This window comes from Ursus arctos, chromosome X (genome assembly GCF_023065955.2).
Source record: "Ursus arctos isolate Adak ecotype North America chromosome X, UrsArc2.0, whole genome shotgun sequence".
Lineage (NCBI taxonomy): Eukaryota > Metazoa > Chordata > Mammalia > Carnivora > Ursidae > Ursus > Ursus arctos.
In genome coordinates this window covers 6,411,194-6,438,751 of record NC_079873.1, presented here as the reverse complement: position 1 = coordinate 6,438,751, position 27,558 = coordinate 6,411,194, and the positions used below count along the sequence as shown (strand labels likewise).

At 47.3% G+C, this 27,558-nt stretch overlaps 1 protein-coding gene across 5 annotated transcripts in view; it reads right to left on the bottom strand.

The window, feature by feature from the left end:
• Positions 1 to 27,558, bottom strand: part of TBL1X (transducin beta like 1 X-linked) — a 213,502-nt gene that overhangs the window by 128,109 nt on the left and 57,835 nt on the right. For all 5 annotated transcript variants that reach the window (XM_057309977.1, XM_057309975.1, XM_057309976.1 and 2 more), the window contains exon 2: positions 2,660 to 2,733. The gene's annotated coding sequence lies outside the window, so the exon portion shown is untranslated. The remainder of the gene's footprint in view (positions 1 to 2,659; positions 2,734 to 27,558) is intronic.

Sequence of the window (27,558 nt, the reverse complement as noted above, 5' to 3'; positions counted from 1 at the left end):
TTCCTGACATTGCCGAAATGACAGAATTCTAGAGATGGAGAACCTGGCGGCTGCCAGGACTTGGAGAGGGGAACCTAAAGGAGTGTCATGAGGAGCCCTGCTGGTGATGTGACAGTTCTGCGTCAGATTATGGCGGTGGCTGTGTGAACGCATACGGGTGATACGCCCGTCCAGCTCCATGCAAGCACACACACACGAGTGCACGTGAACGCTGGAGAGACCCAGACAAGGTCTGCATCTGAGTCCACAGGGCCAGGCTCCATTTCCCTCTCATGATAATGCGGGACTGCGGGATCGGGGGATCGTGATGGGAGACGCTCTCATTCCAGGAAGGCTGTGGGGGGGGGGGGTGGTACTCTGGAACTCACGGTATATTTCTGCAACTTCTTGGGAGTCTAACATCATTTCGGAAGAGAAGCCTTCAAAATTACTGTCTGACTGATGAACACACAAAATGTGGCCTATTCACACGACGGAGTAGTATCTGGCAAGAAAAAGGAATGGTCCACAGACACGTCCTACCACACCGGGGACTGTGACAACGTGACAATTATGCTGAGTAACAGATGTCACAAAGAACACGTACTCCACGATGCCGTTTCCATGCAACGCCTGGGATCGGGCAGACCCGCAGACCCGGGAAGTAGTCTGTGCTTGTCAGGGACGGGGGACGCAGGAGTAGGGGGCGCTCTACTCTGACAACGGTCCATGTAGGGGTCTGGTGGAAGGACTGCTACTGCACGGGCGGGAGCACAACTCTGTGAACAGGGACGACCACTCGACAGCACACTTCCCGTGAGCGAACTGTCCCCTCTGTGAACTATCCCAGTGAAGGCAACATCTGGCACACACGTGTCTTACGGCTATTCTGTCACACTTTCCCATTCTTTCTGCCCTGCAGGGGTTGGTTATAAAAGTCACGTCTGGTGCCCTTTCGACCTACGGGCTGTCCCTCCGTTCCTGATGGGCTTGCAGTCCTCAGGTACACCCAGGTCGATGAAGACGGCAGCCCTAATGCTGAACACCCAAAGCCTCCTTTGAACACCACGGAGGCCCGGTCCCGTCCACAGTCCTTGCCCTTCCGTAGGCCCCTTCTGCTCCCCCACCACCCTGCTCAATGAATGCCACCAGGCTGCTTTATCAACTTTCCCCGAAAAAAAGGAAAGGGGGGGGCGCCTGGGTGGCTCAGTCAGTTAAGCGTCTGCCTTTGACTCAGCTCATGATCCTGTCGGGCTCCCTGCTCCTTGGGGAGTCTGCTTCTCCCTGTCCCTCTGCCTCCCACTCCCCCTTCTCATGTTCGCTAGCCCTCCGTCAAATAAATAAATTAAAATCTTAAAAAAAAAAAAAAAAAAAAAAGCTTTGTTCTTCCTGGCTCCTCACCTCTGCCCATAGAGTCAGCCCCCGCCTAGAACGTACTTCTTCAGTATGAATCGATACTCCACGACCAGACCCACCTGGAGTCTCCCTTCCATGAGCAATGTCCAGCTTTCTTTGGCTGCTCTGCCACGCGGTGTTAAGAGCCTTGCTCAAAATTCAGGGGCGCCTGGGTGGCTCAGCTGGTTAAGCGCCTACCTTCGGTTCCCAGAATCCCAGGATCAAACCCCTCATCAAGCCCGACATCAGGCTCCCAGGGGCTCAGCAGGAAGTCTGCCTCTCCCTCTCCCTCTGCTTCTCCTGCTCACGCGTGCATGCGCTCTCTTTTTCAAATAATAAATAAAATCTTCAAAAAAAAAATAAAATAAATAAAATCTAAAAAAAGAGCACTGCTCAGAATTCTGTCAGCAGGGAACGTCTACACCATGCATGGGATGCCCATTCACACCATGGCTTTCTGCCGCGCCCCCCACTTCATGCATCTGTAATGCCTCAGCCCCCAAAACAAGACACATCACACACATCTCTGTATACTCCACGATGCTCCGGAAATAACAGACCGAGCAAACGGTCATCCCAGAGACGGAAGATCTTTCACACCCCAGTGCTCTGAAAAGGATGCCGTTGATCTGAGCGGGCACCGGGCCTCTCTGTAAACTGGGTGCAGTACAGCAGCCAAGAGGAGAGCTCCAGGACCCCGGAGGCCTGTTCGACGTGACTCTGGACTGTGTCTGCTCCCACGGCAGCCCAGGCAGGGCTGAGAGCAAAGGAGAACACTCTGCAGCGGCCTCCGTCACAGGCCGTGCTGCCTCAGGAGGGTGCCCAAACAAGCTGGTTCTGGAAAGTCCTGGCTGGTCGGCAGGTGGTTCCACGGTAGCCTGTCATTCTCCACACACATACCGAGAAGAACAAGAGGAACGGAGCATGTAGCAGACCAAGAGTCAAAAGCCCTCGTTGGTTGTAAAGCAGATTTCCAAGGACAAAAAAGGGCCTCAGATGCAAATGGGAAACATCAGCAGAAATGATACTTCTCTCCAAAGCACACGGAGTTTAATAGTCATCTCCATTTCTCTTTCCTAAAATCTCTCACTTCAGAAGCTGTGTGAGGCAGACACACAGCACTTTCTTGCTAGCAAAATTACCTGTTACAAGAAATCTTGAGAAATCACCATTTCCAGTACTTAGAGCCAATACACTAACATTTAATTTTTAAGCACAGAAAATATGAAGAGGTTGACAGGATATTTATTACATAATAAAAAATCCATTTTACAATTTCACTTACTCAGAGCCAAATGCAGGCAAATCCCTTCCTCCTTTGAGGGTTTCTTTCCAGGCCTGTTTTCCGTCTTCAGTTACCTGTTAATGAAAAGTAACGGAAGTGAGGCAAAAGTGTCCGCGAAAACATCCTGGAGTACACCGTCGACCGTTCCACCGGCCAGCACATATCTGAATTAGGGATACGACAGGAGCAAAGAATCATATGTGAGACGGTACACAACCACCGTGGGTGCCTCGTAGGGTTCATTCCCCAGTTATACCACACGAATCTGGTCAAAAGTTTCAGGATCTCACAAGCAATTATGATCCTATCACCAGGAAATTTCCATAACTGAAAAATCCACTGAGTTCTTACCAGACACATTTTCCTCTGCCCTCCCAAAGCATGCTAAGTGAAAACATAGGTATTTCTAGATTCAACCCAACTCAGCAAGTTTCTACTGACAATGGCTCGTTCAGTCTTGCAGAAAACGCAAGTGGTGCTCAGTGCTGTTTCGGCATTAGGGACGTATAGTGCCTGGTCTCGTGGAATGTACCCATCCGGGCAGGGAAAAAGGGGGAAACCTGGTGATGGAAGAGCAAGGACCATAAACGAGAAAGCAAACACAGAGCGCGATCACTTCAGACGACAGAACTACAAAACTCCAGTCGGTAGTAAAAGAGAAAGTGACCACCAGCAAGGAGCTGACTTATGTTGGGGCCTGGGGCAGCACTCTTTTGAGGAGGGAGCGTCTGAACAGGGACAAGAGAGGCCACAATGCAGACACAGAAAGTGCAAGTGTCCTGTGGTGAGAGTAACCTTGGCAAGAGGGAGGGAGGAAGGCCGGTAGGCTGGGCACCAGAAGTAATAACAGGTCCCGGGTCACAGAGGACTTCACAGCCCACAGAAAGGAGTCTGATCCTAGCCAGGCCCCACTACACCTTATTCTTCACCCAGCACCAGAGTTAATGAGAAAAGAAAATCTGATCACCCTGCCATTAAAAAAACCCTTCAGGGGCTCCTGTCAAGCTTGGAACAAAATCCAGAGACACTCTTGCTCAGTAGAGAACCACCGGTGGCTCACGTGGTGCCAGCAGGAAAGACAAGCATGAAATACAGAGAGTGTACAGGGTTCTAGGACATTCTGACCTAGAGAACTCACGGGAGGGGGCGAAGGCATGTGTGATGGGGGGGTGGGGAATGCAGCATGACTTCCAGGGTCAGGGCTTGAGCGTCAGCCTGGAACGTGGTGCCACTTCCTGGGACGCAGGCGGACTGAAGAGAGGAAAAGCAAGCCTTTTTTACATGTGAACTGTGAAATGCCCATCCTAGCTGTAAGTGGACTATTACCATTACCTAGGTAGTTAAGGACACCAGTCCAAGCAATCAGGAGAGGTCACAGTTGCAGAATTAAGTCTGGAAGTCATCCCGTTACCATGATGCTCAAAAGCTACGGGCCAGAATGGGAACGTTCAAAGCAGGGTTTCTCACCCCGGGCGCTGCTGACAGTGTGGATCAGATAATTCTGCGGTGGGGGCCGCCTGGGGCCCTAAGCGCCATCCCCCCGCCCCCGCTCCACCCACTAGACCCCGGTAGCAATTCACACACGCGCCCCCTTCGCGGTGATAACCAACACTGATCCCAGATGTTACCAGGTGTCCCCCCCGAGGGCACAAGCACCCTGCAGAGAGCCACTGGTCTAAAGACTGCAAGCCGAGGATGGAACACGGAGAGGAGAAGCTGTCAATGAGACGGGAGTGTGCAGAGAGGTAGGAGGAAATCCAGGGCGGGGTGGTATCCCTGGCATCTAGGGACAGACATCTCTCAAACATCATGGAACGACGAGCAAATAATGGCCACTGAAATGGATGACCAGGAGAACAGATGACAGGATGACAAGACACCGCACTGTCTCCTCTGTCCACGCTCGCTACGTGAAAGAACTCTAGACAGGCTTCATGGAAGCTGCAGCCTTCCTGTGGGCCCATGAAGTCAGGCGACGAGGAAGAGAAGGCAGCTGCAGCTTGAGCGGTGCTGGAGGCATCAAAGGTAGGCAAGCGGGCACTGAGGTTCCTAAAACATCGGGAGACGCTCGCAGGGTGCTCAGGAAAGGGGCTGCGGGCAGCACAGTGCCAGGACGCCAGGCAGTGGACAGCATGGGTGCCCCGTCGAGCAGAGGGAAGAGGAGGCCACCTGGGCCAGCTGGTCCCGCAGGCAGCACTCTCCCACAAGGGGCGACTTCCAAGATATCAGCGAACCCACAGAGTTCCTCCCAAGTGGGAGCCAGGGGCCCCCTAGCTGAGCCAGCCATTGATCTTTCTCTTGTTCTCTTGGCTTATAAGGGCTCCTGCCCCTGGCAGACGACACTCAGAGCCCCAAACTGTGAAAATGCTGACACGACTTGCCAGATGCCTGCTCCGCTGCCCTACCCCCTTCTGCCTTCATGCCACAGCTACCGTATTAAAAAAGAAAAAAGAAAAGTTAGGGGAAAAAGAGAAGGGCAGATTTACAGGCCTCACTTTGTTACTAATTAATTATAAGAAACTCCCTCTGGACCAGAGTCCTCAGCTGTGAAATGAGGGTATTAAATTATTTATGAGGTTTCATCCACATCAAAAAATCTGAGGAACCATTTTCCTGTTGACTTACTTTGTAAATTCTAAGGGAAAACACTTGCGAAGAACTAAACCAAGGGGGCGCCTGGGTGGCACAACGGTTAAGCGTCTGCCTTCGGCTCAGGGCATGATCCCGGCGTTACGGGATCGAGCCCCACGTCAGGCTCCTCCACTATGAGCCTGCTTCTTCCTCTCCCACTCCCCCTGATTGTGTTCCCTCTCTCGCTGGCTGTCTCTATCTCTGTCAAATAAATAAATAAAATCTTTAAAAAAAAAAAAGAACTAAACCAAGAACTTGCACAAGGATGCTCGGGGAGGGAGGGAGGAAGAATGTATGCATCTATCTGTCCTGCAGCCAACAAACCACAGAAATATATCCAAAGGCTGCAATATTTTTCCAAAGTGGCCGTAATGATTAACATTTGCACCCCAGAGAAATTCAAGTTGTACCATCATGAAAACAACACAAAAAATCCAAAATATGTTTTCAGAAGCCACTGAGCATAACAGAGAAGCTGCAATTTCCTCCTGAGTCCTTTCTTTTTTTAGTGAGCCCTGAATCAACCGGGCCAAGAGCCAGGGGCTAAGCCGGGTACTGGCATGAGGAACTAGAGAATTCTGAACACTTCATTTGCTATGAGGTTCGAGTTCTGTGTAATGAAGCTGTCGTTTCCTGCGTTACCAATACTGAAGAGCATTTTTATGTATGGCGATGATTCATTCAATAACATTTTAAATCCTTTAAATCAGTGGTTCTCAAATGGGGCTGTCTCTCAGGGGACACTGGGCAATGTCTGGAGACATTTTGAGTTGTCGGGACGGGAGGAAGAATGCTGCTGGCATCTAGTTAGTAAAGCCAGGGACGCAGCACACAGCACAGCCCTTCTCAGGCAGAAAATTATCTGGCCCAAATACCAATACTGCCAAGGGCGACCCTACTAAAATTTCTGCAATTTTACAGGAGACACATCCTATATACTTTCGTGTTCCAAACCACTTTTATTCTTTTCGAAACAGTGCGTGTACATTGTTTTAAAAAGTAAAACACAGGTGAGGCCAAAGACTACTCTTTTGACTTAACAAGCTTTTTATAGCACCATCTATCCCCGACTCTACTTCCCAAAGCAACCATTTTCAGATCTCAGAACTGTTTGTATCATTGGCAGTGATCCTCAGTATGACTTCCACATTTCTAAATAACCTTAATAATATTCCCTATCAGCTTTAGATATTACTTACTTGATTTCCTCACATATAGATGAGGATTTGGGCTTTTTAAATTCCATCCTCAATCTTATGCTAACCCTGCCACATCTTCCCAACACTGTAACAGTTTTTGGTGAAATCTATATTTGACAGATATTGTGACAATGGAAAGGGCACTGCTGAGCAAGCAATATGGTATGATTATGAGTCCTTTCACACGTGACCTTTTTGTTTTCCTGGGATTACTAATTGCACTTGTTTTTATTTCCCTAGTTTTTTTTTTTTTCCTTTGTATCATTTGGTAATTCTTCCAGCATTGTCCACAGTCTTTTGATTCGATTTTTTACATCATCAAAATTCTCAGATAATCTGTCAGCTCTATGGGTTCCCCCCCCAATCACTCCTACATCTCTCAAATATACACACATTAGACCTTCTGAAATTTCTCTCTGTTCCAGTCTGTATTTGTCAGCATTAGGCCTGCTATAGAGCTCACACTGCCATGAAACCACAACATCTTGAGAATACATTCTGTTTCTAGGATCCCAAATCTCCCCCTTTCTTGGTTTACTCTCTCATTTTGGTGGAACACATTCCCTAGTAGATTTCTGAGAAGTGATATGTAAAAGCTAAATATTACTGATATCCTGAGTATGTACGAATACCCTCATATTCTACCCTTAGTTAACAACTAGTAGAGGAATGACTTTAAATTCTGAGTGAAAATTATTTGCACAGAAGTCTATACTCAGTCTCTTTTTCAACTTCCAATGCTGCCGTTAAGAAATCTGATATCATTCTGATTCTAGATCCTTCATATGACTTTTAAATCCAGGAGAGTAATTAGATACTGCCTTCATCTCTAATATTTCAAAACGACGTGATGAGCTTTTTTGTGTAGTATTTTTTTTTATGTGCTTTTTATTCTCCGTTCCAGTCACCTGGTATGAAATTTCTCTTCTTCAGATTTAAGATTTTTTCCACCATCTCTTCTTTGGAATATCTATTAGGCAAGAATCTGAATAACCATCTCTCATCTATGTAGTAAAACTTTATGCACCATGTCTTCACTGACCAATAAGGTATCCACTAGCTGCCCCTGAAATGTTTGGCTAGTGCCATTGAGGAACTGGCTTTTAAATTTTATTTAATTTTAATTAATTTAAGTATATATAGTCACATGTGGCCAGTGGTTACCATATTAATGAAAATCTAAAGACTATGACAAATGGAGGGGGGGGGGGACAAACAAAGGAGAAACACTGCCTGTAACACCAACTCCAACGTGATTTTAAACATCAGAAGATGTTAAGATGTTCAGAAGAAAAAATGTTCAGGAGAAGAAACAATGCAATTTCTAAATCCTCACCACTACTTTCAATATGAGGTTCTAGGCCTTCATTCTATGGCTTCCTTCCCCGTAAGAACTTGAAGACCCTATGCTACAGAACAGTGGGTGCTCCAGGGGATGCGAACGAAAAAGGCCTACCAGGACAGTCTCTGGGCATTCGTTCATTCATGTACTCATTCAACAAATACCACGAACATAACAAATTGTTATCCAGACATTCTATGAACAATGACCATGACAGAAAACAGAACCACAAAAAACAAAACTGCAAAAACAAAACTACGCAAGTTCTGTGCACCCAAGCCAAAGCCAATGAGCCTACTGTTCCATCTCGATCACTGGGAACTACTTTCTTTAAAGCTCAGTGCCCACCATACAGCACGCAGGCAATAGGTGTGCACCGAAAACGAACTAAGAGCAGGCTCAAAACCAAAAGAAAGTCATTATTGTTTTCTTTTTCGACTCTGAGGGAAAAAAAAAAAAGAAACAGAACTGTGGGAATAGGGAAATAAATGTTCAGGGGAAATCTTCACTTTTTATGTAAGGATCAATGGGGAAACACATTTTCTTCACCTATTCTTCAAGTAAGTCATTTAATATCCATTCATTCCTGCAAAACGTGACATTTTATTATATTTGTAGGTTTTACAAATTCAGCATAAAAGTATGAACTACTCAAAAAGGAGAAAAACAGACACCAAACGAGATGCTTATATAAACCTCATTTCATTTTTTTTTTTTTTTTTTTGCTGCTGGATCATTATTTTATTTTTTTTAATAATTTTTTAATTATATTATGTTAGTCACCATACAGTACATCCCCAGTTTCCGATATAAAGTTCAATGACTCATTAGTTGCGTATAACACCCGGTGCACCATGCAATACGTGCCCTCCTTACTACCCATCACCAGTCTATCCCATTCCCCCACCCCCCTCCCCTCTGAGGCCGTCAGTTTGTTTCTCGTATTTCTCTTTTCATCTACTATGATGCTAATAACAAGATTTTCGGGCTTGTATAACCAGCAAAATCAATGCTTCTAAACTCATATTGATGTATCGAATGCATGTGGTTAGACACACGTATCCTTCACCCACGACCCCACACCAGTAGAGTCAACCATATGCCGCTCACAACAAATGAAAAATGGGTTCCTCACGCTCTGATATACCGAACAGATTCCATACAGAAAGACCAAGATATGGTCTGTCATGTGAACATTTGACATGAGATAAGGTAATGACATGATCCAATTGGGCTTATAATTAGTTATATAACCCCTGCAGAGCCAACGCCGACGGAAAAAAAACAAACCCACAGCAAATTTTAAGACGCTATCAGCCGCAATATTTGTTTCTAAGCATTTATTTTTATTTAAATTAGAATGATAAATTAAATTTTATTTAATGGCACGAAACTAATCTTTAGTGAGAAAAATAACCACATTTAAAGAAGACACGTTAAGGTATTAGGATAACACCTTTCTTTTCAGCAAACTGTCAATCAACAGTGATTTGAATGTCTCCCCGCAGATACAATACCAAACCGTATGCAGATAATCCTCACGTGACTCTAATCAGTTCTTTATAGATGACATAGTGCATCATGCATCGTGAGGTAGAAAAGAATCCCAGGTAATCTCCTCCTCATCTCCCAAAGCACCGTCTCCACATTTTGCAGTGAGCGTTAAGCATAATTTTCAATGTAACTGTCAAGCACATTATCTATTCACTGAAATTATGATAAAAGTTTCTGAACGCCATATGGTCCTGGTGTTCACATTTCAGTTTCTATCCTTTGCCAAACACAAGCTCTCCCCCTCTCACCTGGAAAGGTCAATGATACCGTCTTCAGTTTCAGTTAACAATGCTGCAAGCAAATCCCTTTTGTAAAACAATGAAATTCAATTATTTGCTTACATAAACAGCTCAAAATTTGGGACACCAATGTCAGTGATCAGCTAAGAACTAAGTATTAAGACACAAGCGCACACACACAGTCACACACGGGCACACATCTCCTATTCACAAGCGTAGGGTCAGGGTCACCTCCACGTTCAGGACATCAGGAAGATGTCCGAAATAAAAATCCAAATGAAAAACTAAGACTAAAACCACCCAATGCTCTTACACAAATACACCATAGTTCCCCTGTATTGAAGGAAGCTGGGGAACTCTTGTAACAGCAAACCCCCAAATATCCAACTTTCTAATCCCTACTCGTTTGGAAACAGAGGCCTTCAAAATGACTTTTAAACCCAAGGCTTTTCCAAAAATGCAATTTTTTCAAGTTGTTATTTATTTAAGTAATCTCTACACCCAACATGGGGCTTGAACTCACAACCCTGAGATCCAGAGTCACACGCTGCTCCAACTGAGCCAGCCGGGCACCCCGAGAGTTTTTTTAAGTATCAAATCCAACAGCTGGGAGAAGGGGGCCACTGGGAACGCTGCTGTCGTTTACACTGAGGGTGACTCCTGCCCCCAAGTGTTAGACCAGCGGTTCTCAACTGGGGGTGATTGTGCCCTCCCCCAAGAGACATTGCAGGTTGCCACAACTGGGGGGTGCTCCTGGCACGTGGTAGGTAGACACCAGGGATGCTGTTATACACCCTACAACGTACAGGTCAGCCCCCATCACAACCACCTCAAAAAGAACACCCCACCCCCAACTTTTGCGAAGGCTCATGCTCCCCCGCCTGGCACCATGTGAAAGAACGCACGTGTCCAGGAACTGCATCGTCGTTACTCCTCCTCTGTGTAGTGGCATCACGAACTGGACCCTCATAACGACGTCAGGAGTACACACCGCCATTCACACAAGGTTAGAGCAGAGAACCCTCCATGGCACACAGTGGACACCGGGCAAGGACCAGCCAAAACTGCTTTTGTCACTGTAGTCCATACGTGAGGCAATCAGCTCACAGCCTTGTCACTAAGGAGCTGTGTGGCCCTGGACGATGACCTCTGAGCAGTTACACGCAAAGTACACAGCACAGCCCGCGGCTGTCGGAGGCCGTCGGTATCAGCTGTGATTAACAGCAGCTGAGGCTCGCAATTGATCCCAGGAAGTCGTTCCCAATCTTTCCTTCCCATAAATCGAGAAACAGCTATTCTTTCTGCACTGATTAAGGATTGATTGATTTGTGTGTGTGTGTGTGTGAGAGAGAGAGAGAGAGAGAGAGAGAGAGCGCGAGCACGCGCGCACAGGCAGGAAGTGATGAGAGAGAGAAAGAATCTCCAGCAGAGTCCCCGCTGAGTGCGGAGCCCAAGGCGGGACTCGATCTCACGACCCTGAGATCATGACCGGAGCGGAAATCAGGATTCAGGCGCTTAACTGACCAAGCCACCCAAGCGCCCCTCTGTGCTAATTCTTTTTTTTTTTTTCTTTTAAAGATGTTATTTATTTATTTGACAGAGATAGAGACAGCCAGCGAGAGAGGGAACACAAGCAGGGGGAGTGGGAGAGGAAGAAGTAGGCTCCCAGTGGAGGAGCCCGATGTGGGGCTCGATCCCATAACGCCAGGATCACGCCCTGAGCCGAAGGCAGACGCTTAACGACTGCACCACCCAGGCGCCCCTCTGTGCTAATTCTTTACCCTTGTTTAGCAGGAGACATTTAAGAACTTTTATTTCTGGAACCTCATTTTCACTTCTTGCTTTTTGACATAAGTTATGGAGCCGTATTCAGGGCTCCAGGGTCCCGCGTCCCACGGAGCATTCTAGACACTGCTCCACCACGCTCACGGAGATGGAAAAAGAATTTCTGCTCCATTCGATGTACCTTCAAGCCAAAGAATTTGTTTCTTTAAATGGTGTGAGTTCTTTTCCCTCCAGGAAAATTAAATGACTCCAGAGCGTTGCTGTTATGAATCTTTTTTTCAAAAAGGGATTTGAGAGAACTTTAATTTTCAGACTTGGGAGGCCTAGAACGCTTCACCTAGGGTCTGCTCGCCAGCTGCTTCTGCCCAAGTCTCCATCATACTAAATGTAGAAATATCCTCTGTCCCCATGTACTTCAGCAGGAAGCAGCCAGAGTAAAATAAGACGCTGGTAACACACGAGAATTCCAAAGCCATTGTGAGCCAACAACCTCCAAGAAACCACACTGCACTCATTCACTAAAATACGCGTCATGCTCCAGCAGGAAAAAGGAAAAAGGACTTGAAGTGGATCACACACACACACGAGCAACAATAAAACAATTCGCTGGAGAAATCAGGGCAAAGAGAAGGTGAAGGCACCAAGGCTGAGCTGCTGGGAGAGGAGGGCTGCGTGCAAAGCCCACGAGCGTTACATCAGCCGCAAGGGAACGAACCTCGGATACGGAGCCTTCTAGCCATCTAGTCAAAGAAACAAATGGGACGAGATGTCAGTATCCAAAAAGTGAAGAAGAGAACTAAAAACACAGCTTCTAGAGTGGATACACGTGCACAATTTCTCCCATGGGCCCCAGAGGGGAAACTGTGGGCTCCGTACAACTACGTTCTCAGTAAATGGGGCCAAGCACGCGTTTCATTGGGCTGCTGCTTACAACAATTCTTAACGTGAGGTAACTGCCCAACCCCGAGGCCCAGGTAAGTTAATCACGTCTGAGGGCATAAACAGCACGGTGGCGGCGTGCACATCTCCCCACAGCCAGCGGGACTCCAAGGATACACTTCAGAAGCACTCAGAGTCCCAACTGGGCTGCAGGTCTCCTGGGGTCACAGCAACACGCTACAGTATATTGTCAACACACTTCAATGCCAGTAAATATACCATTTGTATAATATCATTTTTAACAGTTGCCTAGTAACCCCCTGTAAGGGCTAAATAAACTTTTGTCACCATTGCATTCAACTCCTTGCTATTTTAAGCAATGCCTCAATAAATAAGGAGAACCATTTCTTAAGTGTCAAAAAAAAAAAACTGTGGGCCACCTACATAAAAAGAGAAAGCTGCACTCTTATTACCTAAGGTTTAAGAAAGAAATACCTCATGGCGACACTACATAATGGCAGTGAGTTCAATAATGGCTTTCAGATTACTTGTGCCTCCATCAATCACCGTGGGGTCCATACACACCCGCAGCACAGGAGCACGCACGAGACTGACCGCAGTCCGTCAGTGTGCGCGAACACACTTCCGCGTGAACCAGGAAATAATTACAAAACATCTGGCACTAAAACTCCTTCACAAATTTAAGTTGAGAACTTCAGGAAAAACATAATGAGTTAAACAGGACTTATTTCAAGACAGCAACGTACTCACTCATTTTTGTGCTGGAGACGATGCTGGTTGACCCCCGTTGTTTCAAGGTAATTATGAACGGTGCTGCCTTTCACTCTGAAAAGTGTCCCAATGTGGATGGTACATTATGGGACAACCCTAGATCTTAGAGACAAGTCAGCAACGAAGACGGCCTAGGCTCCAGAACGGCAAACTAGGAATGCCAAAGTCCCAGTCTGTCTACAGAAACAGCGAGTTATGAAACCTGGAGGCCCTAACATGGCAAAGCGGGTGGGACGGGCCCTTGTTAGAACCACATGAATCATCAAAGGAAGCTTCCTCCATCTGCTATCTTGAAATAACAACATCAACAACGGAACGACTGCACTTCATCCTTCCCACTCCTCAGGAACATCTGGCATTACTGCCCCTCTCCCGCTGGCTAATGTAATGGCCACACATCCAGGTCGGTGGGTCCAGAGCAACCGAGCTGCACCATAAACTCTACGAGGGAAGGAACTACATCTGTTTCTAGTTCTTCATTACCTGGCAAGTTGTAGTTGCCCAAGAAACAGGTGTTGAATGAGTCAATCTCTTTCTCTTTCGTAACTACTCCTTCTCAGAGTGTTTCTCTGCTTCATCGTCATCTCATCCATTAAACGTAAGCACTTGGCCCAGCACTCTGTTCTTGAATCTCTTTCCTCCAGCTTTGCTCCCTTGTAACATAATCCAAGATGGCGGCCCCCTTTGCAGGTAATTCTTTTTTTTTTTTTTTTTTTAAGATTTTCTTTCTTTTTGAGAGCGAGCAAGCACGCACAAATGGTGGGGAGGGGCAGAGGGAGAGGGAGAAGCAGACTCCCTGCAGAGTGGGGAGCCCAGGGAAGGACCTGGAGATAATGACCTGAGCCAAAGGCAGACGCTTAACCTACCGAGCCACCCAGGCACCACCCCTCCCCGCCTTTTTTTTTTGGTAAGATTTTTTTGCAGGTAATTCTAAAGCGCTATTTCAAGGCAATATTTCTTCTGCCTACTTCCTATCTCTACTTGGGTCCCTGTCCAGCACCTGAAGGTCACTATTTCAAATGCAATCTTCACCTTCTTCCCAGCCTCACATTACTATGTCTTTTGACCCACTCTTTGTTACCCTTCATTCCCAGACCCAAAACTCTGCTGCTCCCACCAAAGATTCATTCCTTTCTCTCTGCCATAGCCCTCCCAACATCCCCTCAATCAGACGCCAAGTTCAATGATTTCAACCCTGTGGAGTCTCTAACATTCACTGGCGCTCCCCTACTTGGTGGCCTGGCTTCTGAATGACCACACACAACTTCCCTCCTCCTGACCTCTCCCCCTGCAAATCCACAAAACCACATGAATCTTCCTAATGCAGAGGTCTGATGTATCTCATTACTCAACAATATGTAATGGATAACACTGCTTCAGAAAACAAACCCAAGGCCGTTATATTGCCTGTAAAGTGCTCGTTTCTACACAGCTAGAAAAGGAGGGGCCAGGGCTAAAACTACCATCAAGAATAAGTTATCGCAACACTGCAAGCAGATGCCAGCTACGGTAAACAGAATAACGCCCCTCCCACCCAAGTCACGCACATCCTAATCTCTAGAACCTGCGAACATATTAGATTACATTACATGGGGGAGTAAAGGTTGCTGATGGAATTCAGGTTACTAATCTGACCTTAAAAAAAGACTTTATCCGGTATCATACAAGTGTGCCCAATGTACTCAGGGGACTCCTTTAAATGGGGGAAAAGGGTTGCAAAACAATCCATCAGAGTGATGTAATGTGAGAAAACCTCAACTGCCGACAACTTTGAAGACGAAGGAAGGAGTCATGAGCCAAGGACAGGAGGCAGCCTCCAGAAGCTGGAAAAGGCAATTAAAAACAAAAAACAAAGATTCCCCCCTAGAAGCTCCAGAAAACAATGTGGCCCTGCAGATACCTCAGTTTTAGTCCGGTGAGACCCATTTTGGACTTGTGACCTCCAGAACTGTAAGAGAATACATTTGTGTTGTTTGAAGCCACTAAGTTCATGGTCACTTGTTACAGCAGCAATAGGAAACTCACACACCCTTTCTCTTGCCCTGGAGCTCCCACTGTACTATATATTCATACCATTTTATGGCATTTAGCACTCCGTATTACAGAGAGTTGACTATATACCTTGTAATCACTGCAAGAGATAATTCTAGGGGCACCTGGGTGCTCAGTCGGGTAAGTGCCTGACTTTAGCTCAGGTCACGATCTTGGGCTCCAGGCTCAGCAGGGAGTCTGCTTCTCCGTCTGCCTCTACCCTTCCACCTGCTTGTGCACACTCTCTCTCTCAAATAAATTAATAAAATCTTTAAGAGAGAGAGACAGAGAGAGAGTTCCAGGTCTCAGAGCATTTACATTACGACCAGCATGGTCTCTACAGCACCTCCCATGGGAGGCTGAGAACCAACCTCAGTATTACTGTACTCCCTCCAGTAGGGCTTCTGTGTGAAAAACCAGCCTTCACTCCGAATGCTTCAAACTTCAGCCTGTCCCTGAAAAATGCAAGCGAGTCTTCCAGTAAGGTCTTCGGAAGTAAAGAATGAAAGTTAACGACCTGGAAAAGAGCTTCACTCAGTCTGAGAACTTATCTCCAGGACAAGTGGCAAAGAACCAGCACTCAACGGTCTGCACTCATCTTTCGGGCCCAAGCCCTGGCTCCACGGGCCCTTGCGCAAGTGGTACCCCACGATTCCTTTCTCTGTTGGGAATCATTCATTAATTCCTTCACTGTCTCATCCACTGAGACCAACCTTTAGGAGAGGCTCACTACCACGCCCAGATGCAGAGGACCAGCCCAGTTCCTTTCTTTAAGGAGCCTGTCGTCTCTGAAGCAGGTAATGAAAATCCCTAATTTCCTAATTACCCAGGAGGTGACACTGTCAGCGTTGTAACAGAGGCTCCAATATTTCTTTGGGAAATGACAACAAGCGTTGGTGAGGATATATATATATGGAGAAACTGGAATGTTCATACATCGGGGCTGGGATCGTAACAGCCATTTTAGAAAACAGTCTGGCGGTTCCCCAAAAAGTTAAACACAGAATTCATACGGCCAAGCAATTCCGCTCTAAGGAATACACCCAAGAAAAATGAAAACATAGGTTTATCCAAAAACCTATAAACAAACATTCATAGCGGCTTCTTCATAACGGCCAAACCAAAGAGTGGAAAGAGCCCACATGTCCAACAAATGATGAATGGATAAGCAAGATACGGTCTATTCATGACAGGAGAGCATCATCCAAGAATAAAACATGAGTGAAATATGGACTCATGCCACAGCACGGATGAACTCTGAGAGCAGGACACCGAACAAAAGAGATAAGACACAACAAATACATATTGTAGGATTCATTTATTTGAAATGTCCAGAGTAGGCAAATCCAGAGACACGAAGATTAGTGGTTGCTAGGGCATGGCAGGGAGGGGAGGACTGTGGGCACAGGGTGTCTTTTCGGGCTGCTAAATGTTCTAAAACTGTATTGTGATAATATCTGCACAACTCTATGAATTTACTAAAAATCGCTGAATTGTACACAACAGGTGAATTTTGTGGTTATGTAATTATGCCTCAGTAAAACATAAAAAAACTCTGAGATTCTTAAAGCAAAGATTATCTACATATGTGTGTCTAAATACTGGATAAAACATACTGTTACTACAGGACCAAAAAACTAGAGACAATTTCCAATGTTTAAAAAAAACGGAAACTTCATTTGCTCTGATATGAAGGATTTTAAATAGTGCATTTCCTCTAATGTCAAAAGCATAATTGCATAATTTAACTTAGTAAGAGGCATATAGAAGGGCTTTCTAATTCAAATTACGCCTGAACAATAAATTTTATTGAATCAAGTCAACATTTATACATAACATGATTTTCAGCTGCTTTGCAATGAAACCCCAAATACATAAAACACTTGTTACAGTCACAACGGAATCCAGAAGATGAAACTCGCTAGAATATCTGCTTATTAGGAGTCAAGAACACAAACACCTGAATCCCTAGTTTAAGTGGATTTTAAACTCAATATAAGTAGATTAAGAAATTCGATGTTCCGTTGTGAGACATGACAAAAGCTTCAAGAATGACAGTAAAATATATTTTAAAAACTGCCCAATAGCTAATGAACCCATTGTAGAGCCTTCTTCCAGACAAGTGTGAAGTTCAACGTGCTGGAAAGAGGTCTGTAACTCACCCACTTTCATTTCAGCTTGTTTCTGCGAATATACTCTTCTATTTCAAACCGCGCCATAATATCAGAATTTTGTAGAGCTGTTTTTGTTTTCCCAGGTTCTTCAAAAGAACCCGGTCCAATGTGGTCCATCTTGGCGGCATACTGCACACTGGTAGGTCAGTGAGAAGGACACTACACAGCTGACCCATCTCACTGCCAGACCGTGCTTCTCACTGAAAGAGGAAGAGGAGGCCGTCGAGGAGCCAGCAGAAGTCCTGGACCCCGATCTGCTGCCCCTGCTTAGCTGGACCCCCGGGTCCCAACGTATTCAACTCTGGACTATAACACCACTGGTTCACCCACGGTACTAGTTTCCCATGGTTGTTAACAAATCTGCATAAACTTAGTTGCTTTAAGCAACACAGATTTGCCCTCCAGGTTCTGGAGGTAAGATGGCTGACGCGGGTCAGAGGGACGTGTTCCTTCTGGAGGCTGCAGGGCAGACTCCATATCTTCACCACGTCCAGCTTCTGGAGGCTGCCGGCATCCTGCGGCCCCTGGGCCCCCATCCTTCTGACCTCAGCTTCGGTGGACACGCTTCCTCTGTGCGGCCGACCCTCCTGCTGCCCTCCTCCACGCAGAAGCCCCTCTGTGAGGACCACGGCCTCACCGGATGATCTTCCCACCTCAAGATCCTGCAGACATACTCCCAGGCTCCAGGGCTAGGACGGGGACACCTTTCGAGGACCCCTGCTCTGCCTGGCACAACTATGAAGGACCGTCTTCAGAAACGGGAAGAACACCCAGAGTCTATGACACATGATCCAGTGTGTGGTGACAGCAGCAAAAATGGCGCTTGGAGACAGGAGTGCTATTTTTAGGACTCTGACCAGCAGGCGTAGCCATTCCTTGGGAGACGATTGTGGTCGAGGGGGTGGGCACGTGTGGGCTCTGCCTTGCACACTTAATAGTTAGGCTGGCCTGACACCAAGAACCACAGGTGGGTACAAGTCTGGCCAGCTCCAGTTCATGCGAGCTTGACCTCGGAAGGCACACAAACACTGACATCTTATTCACTTAATCCCCACGTGCACTACTAGCCCCAAATCATGGATAAATGGATTGAGGCCAGATGATTTTCCCAAGACCACAGAGCTGTGCAGCATGAAGCCTGGCATCTGAATTCCAGAACACTCCCTCTTCCGCTACCCATAAACGTCATCTTCCCCATCTTCCCAAAGCCTACAGCATCAGCTCAGTCCTCAAACACCTCCAACCCCTCTTCTCTAAAACACCAGACTAGAAATGGATGATCTCAAAGCCAGAAGAAATGCGACCACAAGATTTACAGGCCCAGATGGAGGCCCCCTTGAGGACTTGTGGGCAAGCAGGGCCAAGCTATGCACGATGTGGCCCTGCCCACGTGGGGACCTCTTCCTGGACACCACATGCCTCACCTCCTCCCTCATCTAAGGGCCTGGCACCCACATGTGCAGCACGTCTTTAGTGGGTACCCAGTAAGCACCACACCTTCCTCGCAGCTCTGCCCCCAGCGGTGGGGGCCACTGGTACACGCCAGCCCCTCTGACCAGATCTGAGGTTCTCAGCAAGGGAAACTATGCTCTACGCCTCCAGCACCTGCTGAGCGCCTGGCATCGTGTGCTCATGAAGCATCTGCACCACGAAGCCATCATTCTCTTTCTCCTGACCTCTATCCAAAGCTAAACATGGAGAGACAGCCTCTCCACAAACATCCTGGAATGCAAGTGTGCCCCCAAACCACCATGTGCCAATACAATTCTTCCCCCATATTTATAGGGGGCTCTATGTTTGCATAGGAGTCCCTACTTTTTTACCGATCACTGGCTAGCAGGAAGTTGGAAAGGGAAACCTTAGAACATAACCTAATTTATATGTGCAGAAGAAAGTTTTATTGAAACACGCCTTACCGGGGCACCTGGGTGGCTCAGTCACTGATGTGTCTGCCTTTGGCTCAGGTCATGATCCCACAGTCCTGGGATCGAGCCCCACATCAGGCTCCCTGGTCAGAGGGGAGTCTGCTTCTCCCTCTGCCCCTCCCCCGCTCATGTGCCAATAAGAAAGAAAGAAAGAAAGAAAGAAAGAAAGAAAGAAAGAAAGAAAGAAAGAGAGAGAAAGAGAAAGAAAGAAAGAAAGAAAGAAAGAAAGAAAGAAAGAAAGAAAGAAAGAGGAAGGAAGGAAGGAAGGAAGGAAGGAAGGAAGGAAGGAAGGAAGGAGGAAGGAAAGGAAAAGAAAGAAAAAAGAAAAGAAATATGCCATACTAAAAATCAGAATATTATAAACTACATTTTGAAAATATGAAATCAACTCTACTTTGGACCTTTGAGCAGAACAGAAGGAGCCCTGTGGTCTTAAAATCACTGTCACCAACGTCATCAACATGGTATACGCAACAGTGCCCCAAAATTACAATACCCTGGGCAAAGGTGGCTAACAGGGGACACGGCGTCCCATGGCATACGTCATGTGTGCAGAGTGCGCCGTGTTCCATGTGCACACGCACAGATGTATGCTTATGTGTGTCTACATACATGTCTTATATTTAAAAACTTAGGCAATGAGGCTCCAAGACACTCTTCAGTCCACAGTGTTCAAACTTTGGCACTATTTACATTTGGGGCCAGGTCATTCTTTGGGGTGGGGGCTGTCATGTGTACTGTAGGACGTCCAGCAACATCCCTGTTGTCTCCCCACAACATGCCAGGAACATTCCCCCCCCTCTCCGGACACTGCCAGATGCTCCCGGGGGAACACAACTGCCCCCGGGTGAGAATCGCTGCTCTAAGTTACGCAGTCCCCAGAGTGTGGCCTGACACTACGTAAGGCGTACACAGTCCTTGACACGAGAACAATCTGCTTTCCCAGATTACTGTGAATTACAACCAGAATTATCTTCTTTGAGAGGTCTTAAAAATGCAATAAATTCTGCATTACACTTTTGTGACCCATATTCCATTAAAACGACTAAACTATAAGCTCTTATGAAAAAAATCTGCATTTTTCTATGCAAAAAAAAAAAAAAAAGTCCATAGTTTACCAAGATGATTTTGAAGAGTCTAACAAAACCCGAAATTGCTCCCTTTCATTACCTTTACACCGAAGCCCGCAATCAGGGAGAAAGCTCGGGAGGTGGTCTTGCATTAACTCAGATTCCATCTTCCCCGTTGACTGACATTTTTCCAGCTTACATAAATACCGCCTCTAAATTACTGTTTATTTTCATTCGGCTTGTGGACAAAGCATCCAATGGATTGCTAGACACAGAGCCTACATCAAAGCTCTCCTTTTCTCCTTTTCTCCATGACTCCGAAAAGGATTTCTACGCTTTCGTCTGACTCGCTCTCCCTCCCACGGGGGCACAGAACCCTGGGGCCGAACCCGAGAGGGCTGTTTCTGGGACCCCGGCCCCTCGGCCCCGCTTGAAAGTGACTACGATCAGAAGAGAAGGGGGCTCAGAGGGATTCCTGAGCGCTGGTCCAGGCTGGGCACAGAGAGGGAGCGCGCCACGGCTGTCCCCTCTGCCCTGACTTCTCGGAGCTATCTGGTCCGCTTCTGCCACCCTCCAGGGCGCTCTTCCCCACGTGGCAACTCCAAGAAAATGAAAGCGTTCTTCATGTTGCTTCTAGGACCTGAGCAGAGGGGAGCCATCGCAGGACTCTTTCCAAAATTCCAAAGCGAACTAGCTGTTGCATGTCACTAAGTCCGGACGGTGAGGTGTCCGAGTCCTGCCGGACCCCCACACACGCTCAGAAACTATGGGCAGCTGAAGGACTCACAAGAATTCTGGACAGTGAGCCCAAGGTACGACAGAGCTCACATCCAGGGGGCCCACATGGTACAGAAGGAAGCAAACAATTCCCCTTATTTTTACTCAGAAAACATAAGAATTTGAGCAGCTTTTATACCAGCTTGGAATGCACCATCTCTGACACCTGTTTGGAAGGTCTAATCCTATGGAGCTGGGGTCGGTGGACTATTTCTGGAAAAGGCTAGACAGGAAATAAGGTAGGCCTGGTTCGCCAAAAGGCCAAAGGCATCACACCTGTTACGCGATGTAGAGGTAACATAAGAAAAAAATCTCCCCCAAATTTTCATTGACAACATTCGACATTTTATGAACACGATTTTGTCGTGTTCATGTCGCAAAAAAATCTCTTTTGATGTTTTTCACCCAACCACTTAAAACTGTCCGAACCATTCTTAGCATGAAGGGTGTACAAACATGGGCGGCAGGTAGGGTGTGGCCGGGGGCTGCTGGAGGTGAGACCCCTGCTATGGGGAGCAGAGACGGCCTTCACCCCTGGTGGCCGAGCCCGCCGGCCCAGCTCTGGGCCTGGAGAGAAGACAGGATGCGGCGCGGGCAGCCACAAGGCCACAGAGGATGTGAGAGAAATCTACACTTGGACATCCGGGAGGAAAAGGTCCTTCTGAGCTCACAACCCGCTCTTTGTGTTGTTTCTGCTAAGAAACTTAGGCCAGGGGACAAGTGATATCTTCAAACATGAAAAAGGTATGGTATTTTTTATATAAATGACACTGCTTACCCGTAAGCTTTGTGCCTTATTTTTTGTTAGTTTGCATAGATATAAATCAAGATTAGTGTTGCTCCCTTATGATAACCCTTGTATTGCACACACATCAATGTGTACATCGACTGATCACATGTGGTCTGCTGGAGGTCTTTTCATCACGTCTTTGTAGAAACCCTTGTTGTTTTCCAAAAGAGCACCAGAAATCCTACACACTAAGCTTAATGAATAGTAAAATATTTAATACTAAAATAGCACAGACGGGATGCTTTGATAACCATCGGTCACGAAACCTACTTAAGATTTTCTCTGTGCAACTATAAGAATTATCAATAGATCTTCGGCGGGGGGGGCGGTGGTTTAAAAACAGTGCACAACGCAGAGAGGAGCACAGAAGACCAGTAGAAAGTAATGCAAATGGATTAGGAGGGGGGTGCCTGGGTGGCTCAGTCAGCTGGGCATCTGACCCTTGGTTTCCGCTCAAGTCATGAACTCAGGGCCAAGTCAGGATCTCAGGGTCGTGAGATCCAGCCCCACTACCTGTTGAGCTCGGCCGATCAGGGAAGTGATCAGCGGGGAGTTGGCTTCCCTCCCTCTCCCTCTGCCCCTCTCCCAGATGGCGCATACAACGCTCTCTCTCCTACTCTCAAATAAATACATAATCTTAAAAAAAAAAAAAAAGAGAGAGAAAGAAAATGGATTAGGAGGTGAGTGGAAACGGAACTTTGGAGAATACCTATTAATAGAGTTTGGACTTGTGGACCACGTAAATGTTTTTACTTTCAAAAATAGTCCTCACTCTCCATAGGTTTGCGGGGGGGGGGGGGGGGAAGGTGGGCGGAGACAGAAAATACAGAAGGAAAAGGAAAAAAATCACCATGCAACAAAGACGAAGCCAATTTGGTAGAATGCTAACAACACATGAAAGTATTTGTTCATTTTTCCATGGGCTCACAATTTTTTAAAATATCCAGTCGGGAGTAAAAAATGCATAAACTTTGGCTACACCCACGTCATTCTGCTGACACCAGCTCCACTTGGCTATGACCTGCCTTCAACAAAATACCTAGTTAAGTCAGTCTCCATATAGAAATGGTTCAAAATGCTCTTGGTTCAGGAAAAAAACACCCCACTGAGTTTGCATGTGTTCAGCTTGACATTGATAGCTCACTGCACACTATCACAGGTCCATCTGGACCTTCCCAGCCCAGGGCTGGACGGGGTGACCGCCCTCCCCGTTGCAGACTCAGGAAGGCCAGGCACTGTGCAGTCAACCTCGAAATAATCAAAATAAAAACTGGGCAGAATTTCCACGGCCGACACACATTCACAAGCTGTCCAGCTAAGCCACCTCCCCAGAAAGCTTCACAAATCCCACGGGGGCAGCATGGGGTCTGCGACAGTCGTATTTACTGTGCTGTCAGCTGAGCAGGGACCTAACAATCAGCAGGAGCTTGGAATATGTTAGGGTAATTCACAACGGCCTTTACATGCATCTGTTAGGCTGGGTGGTGGTACCCGCGTGAGTCATATGAACATTTTTCTCACTCCTTGCCAGGATCTACACGCAGGGCTTGGGGCGGGGGCGCGCAGTGGTTTGGATTTTTACTGCTGTTTTTAAAAACAACAGATTACCTTTCTGAACCCTAGTGAAGTCTGCACAGAACTTTGTGTCTCCAGCTCTTCTCGGTCAAGGTCAGTGACCTGCTCCTCAGATAAGCCTTCACCGCTCCGATTTCCTGGAGGCCCCGTGGAGGAGTGAGCACCTGTAGCCTCCCCCTCCTGACTGGTAAAGCATGTCTTCAAGGGAAAGCCCAGCGAACACCTCAACGTTGTGCAAGACCCACAGCCCGACGTACGACGGGACTTTTGTACTGAACACTACCCAGCTTGCCCTACCCCGTCCGCGCACACGGGCTGAAGCGCCCCGCGAGCCTCGGGCTTCCTGAAAAGGCCATTTTAAACTGCATCGTGAATGGTACAGCGTCGACGAGGCGTCCGTGTGGGGCCGGAGAGCTCGCTCAGCGGCGGGCGCTCTCGTGGCTTTCCTCCCGGTGTCTTCACCCTGCGGGACACGTACATCCTCCTAGACTAGATTTCCTTTCTCACACTTCCTCTTCAAGGAGCTGGATGTCCTCCAGTGCTTGGTTAAATGAGCTGGCACTTCAAGGACCTTTTAGCATGGATGTGATGAGATCGAATGCTGTTCCTCGGCTGTCACGGAGAAGGAGATCATGTGGCTATCAACTTGTGTACTGGAATTTTACATCTGTGTGGGACTCCTCTCTCTCCCCGCTGCTACATACCACACCTGCTACCTGAAGACTTCACTTCAGCTCAAACAGGTCATTCAAAATACTTGCCCTTTAGACTTCATCAAGATAAAAAGCTTCTGCACGGCAAAGGAAACAGTCAACAAAACTAAAAGGCAACCCACCGAACGGGAGAAGTTATTTTCAAACAGCGTATCAGATAAAGGGCTAGTATCCAAGATCTAGAAAGACCTTACCAAACTCAACATCCAAAATACAAATAATCCACTCAAGAAATGGGCAGAAGGGGGCGCCTGGGTGGCACAACCGTTAAGCGTCTGCCTTCGGCTCAGGGCGTGATCCTGGCGTTATGGGATCGAGCCCCACATCAGGCTCCTCCGCTGTGAGCCTGCTTCTTCCTCTCCCACTCCCCCTGCTTGTGTTCCCTCTCTCGCTGGCTGTCTCTATCTCTGTCGAATAAATAAATAAAATCTTAAAAAAAAAAAAAAAGAAAGAAAGAAAAAGAAATGGGCAGAAGACATGAACAGACATTTCTCCAAAGACAACATCCAAATGGCCAACAGACACACGAAAAAATGCTCCACATCACTTGTCATCAGGGAAATACAAATCAAAACCACAATGAGATCTCACCTCACACCTGTCAGCATGGCTAAAATCAACAAGACAGGAAACAACAAATGTTGGAGAGGATGTGGAGAAAGGGGATCCCTCCTACACTGTTGGTGGGAATGCAAGCTGGTGCAGCCACTCTGGAAAACAATATGGAGGTTCCTCAAAACGTTGAAAATAGAGCTACCTTACTACCCAGCAATTGCACTATTGGGTATTTAAAAGATATAGATGTAGTGAAAAGAAGGGGCACATGCACCCCAATATTCACAGCAGCAATGTCCACAATAGCCAAACTGTGGAAGGAGCCGAGATCCCCGTTGACAGACGGATAAAGAAGATGTAGTTCATATATACAATGGAGTATTACTCGGCCATCAGGAAGGATAATACCCACCATTTGCACTGACATGGATGGAACTGGAGGGGATTATTCTGAGTGAAGTAAGTCAACCAGAGAAAGACAATTATCATATGGTTTCACTCAGATGTGGAATATAAGCAACAGCACGGAGGATTATAGGGGGAGGGAGGGAAATCTGAAGGGAGAGAAATCAGAGGGAGACGAACCATGAGAGACTATGGACGGTGGGAAGCAAACTGAGGGTCACTGGAGGGGAGGGAGGTGGGGGGACGGAGTAACTGGGCGACGGGCATTAAGGAGGCGATGTTGATGGGTGAGTACTGGGTGTTAAACACAACTGATGGATCACTGAGCACTACATCTGCGACTAATGATGTATTATGTGTTGCCTAACTGAATTTAAGTTTTAAAAAAGAAAAAGAAAAGGAACACGAAAAAAAAACCCTACTTGCCCTTTGCAAGCATGGACACTCAACGAGAGCCACTAGGGCCCCAGGGCAGCACCAGGCACGGCAGCCGGAGGTGGTAAGCACGCATTCACATCTCTGGTCCTCCTCTGTCCTGGCCTCCCAGAGTTTGCTTTCAATCAGCACACGGGCCTGAATCGCTGACCCAGACCCAGAATCCGGGCAGGCAGGTAGGAGGAAAGCAGGTGGAGGGAGAAGAGAAAGGAGCCAGAGCTCTGGCTCAGAACCAGGAAAACACAGGTGGTCAGGGTCACCCAACATTCCTGTTGCCCTGAGAAGGGAGACACTCGGTGGGCCAAGATTGGATGGACAACGACGCGCCTAGATTCCTGCCCCCCCTTCAGCCCGCCTGCTGATTTTCTGCCCCACCCCCTAGCCCCACAACAGCCACACACACTCACACAAGCACCCGGGAGCAACAGCAAATCAAGTCCAGGGATGCCCTGAAGGTGACCAGCGAGCACATTCGACCAGAACTCGCAGGTACAGACTTGGGTCCCCGTGTCAGCAGGAACTCCAGCGTCTTGACTCTCCGACTGCACTTTCCTTGTCCCTCAGATGACAAAGCCTATCGTGGCCATCGCATCGGGCCGCGTGCAGAGGAAGTGAGATGCAGGCATGGTGAGAACCGCAAAACAGAGAAACACTGACGGGTGACCACGGCCCGGGGAGACGGGCCGAGGGCTGGCACTGCATTCCTCTTGCGACTACACAGCCAAGCTGTCACCGTACAGGGGAAGTGACAGCTTCTCAGGACACCAGAGTTTTCGGGGAGACCCCACTTATGATGTCCTTGCAACACAGACCCTTCGAAACACCACATACAGAGTCGTGTGGAATCCCATCCCGATTCCAGCGTGTCTCATACAGTCTGGAGCAGTGGACACTTACGAGGTTTTAACTGCCCCTTGTCTACCCCACTTCCTAACAGTACCCCCATTTCTTTAGGGGTGAGCGTCTTTCCTTCTCCATGTCACAAGCATTTCTGAGAACAGAGGGGAATGGACCGCAGTGCTAGGAGACCTCAGCCCCTCTTGCTTGGGCCTCTCCCAAGGTTTTAGGGACAAAGCAAAGTGTTTACAAGCTCCCATGACTATAAAAATTTGCAAAAGCAACACATATTGACGGCAGTCCAGTTAAGTCCACTTCTCCCTCCACGGTCTACCCCACGACAGAGGACAATGGGGAAGCAGGCTATCGCCATGCACTCCGTTCTGGCTTCACAGGGTTCAGCTACGAGGTTCCCGAGCACCCCCTGTACCGCTGTGTCATCGCGAGCTGTGCGGGCCTAAGAATGCCCTCCATTAATGCTCTCGTTCAGGACAAAGCACCCAACGTCAGGACGCGATGGCCGGCGCCAGACGGCACATCAGGATCTGAACAGCGGGAGGGTGGAGGACAGACAAGGTGAGACATGATCAAAGCCAGCAGCTTTGGAAAATCCTTCCACAGAAATTTTATCAGCTATTACATCATTTGTCAATTTTTATCATTTGCCAAATAAAATACCAGAGGTTGTCCAAAATTTAACAAGCCAAAAGTCCAAATGCCATTCCCCGTAACAGGTGGTAAAGCATCGTAACGACAGCAACAAGAGGTCACCAGGCTACAGGAAACCCTGGATTACCCATTTCCTCCACAGAAAATGATCTCAGGGCCATAGAAACAGGTGACCTAAGAATACACGGCTTAAGAAAAAAAGGGAAAAAATATGGACGCGTACCAGGCAACGCTTTCATTCACAAATGTTATTTTCCCAGAGTGTGATATCTGCAGTATCCGCTTACTTTAATTAATTTACTTCAGAGAAAGAGAGATTGCAAGCACACAAGCAAGGGGAAGGACAGAGAGAGAGAGAGAGAGAGAGAGAGGGAGGGAGATAATCCCCAAGCAGACTTCTCACTGAGCACAGAGCCCGACACAGGGCTCGATCCCACAACCCATGAGATCATGACCCAATCCAGAACCAGGAGTCAGACACCCAACCGACTGAGCCACCCAGGCGCCCGGTTGATATCTGCT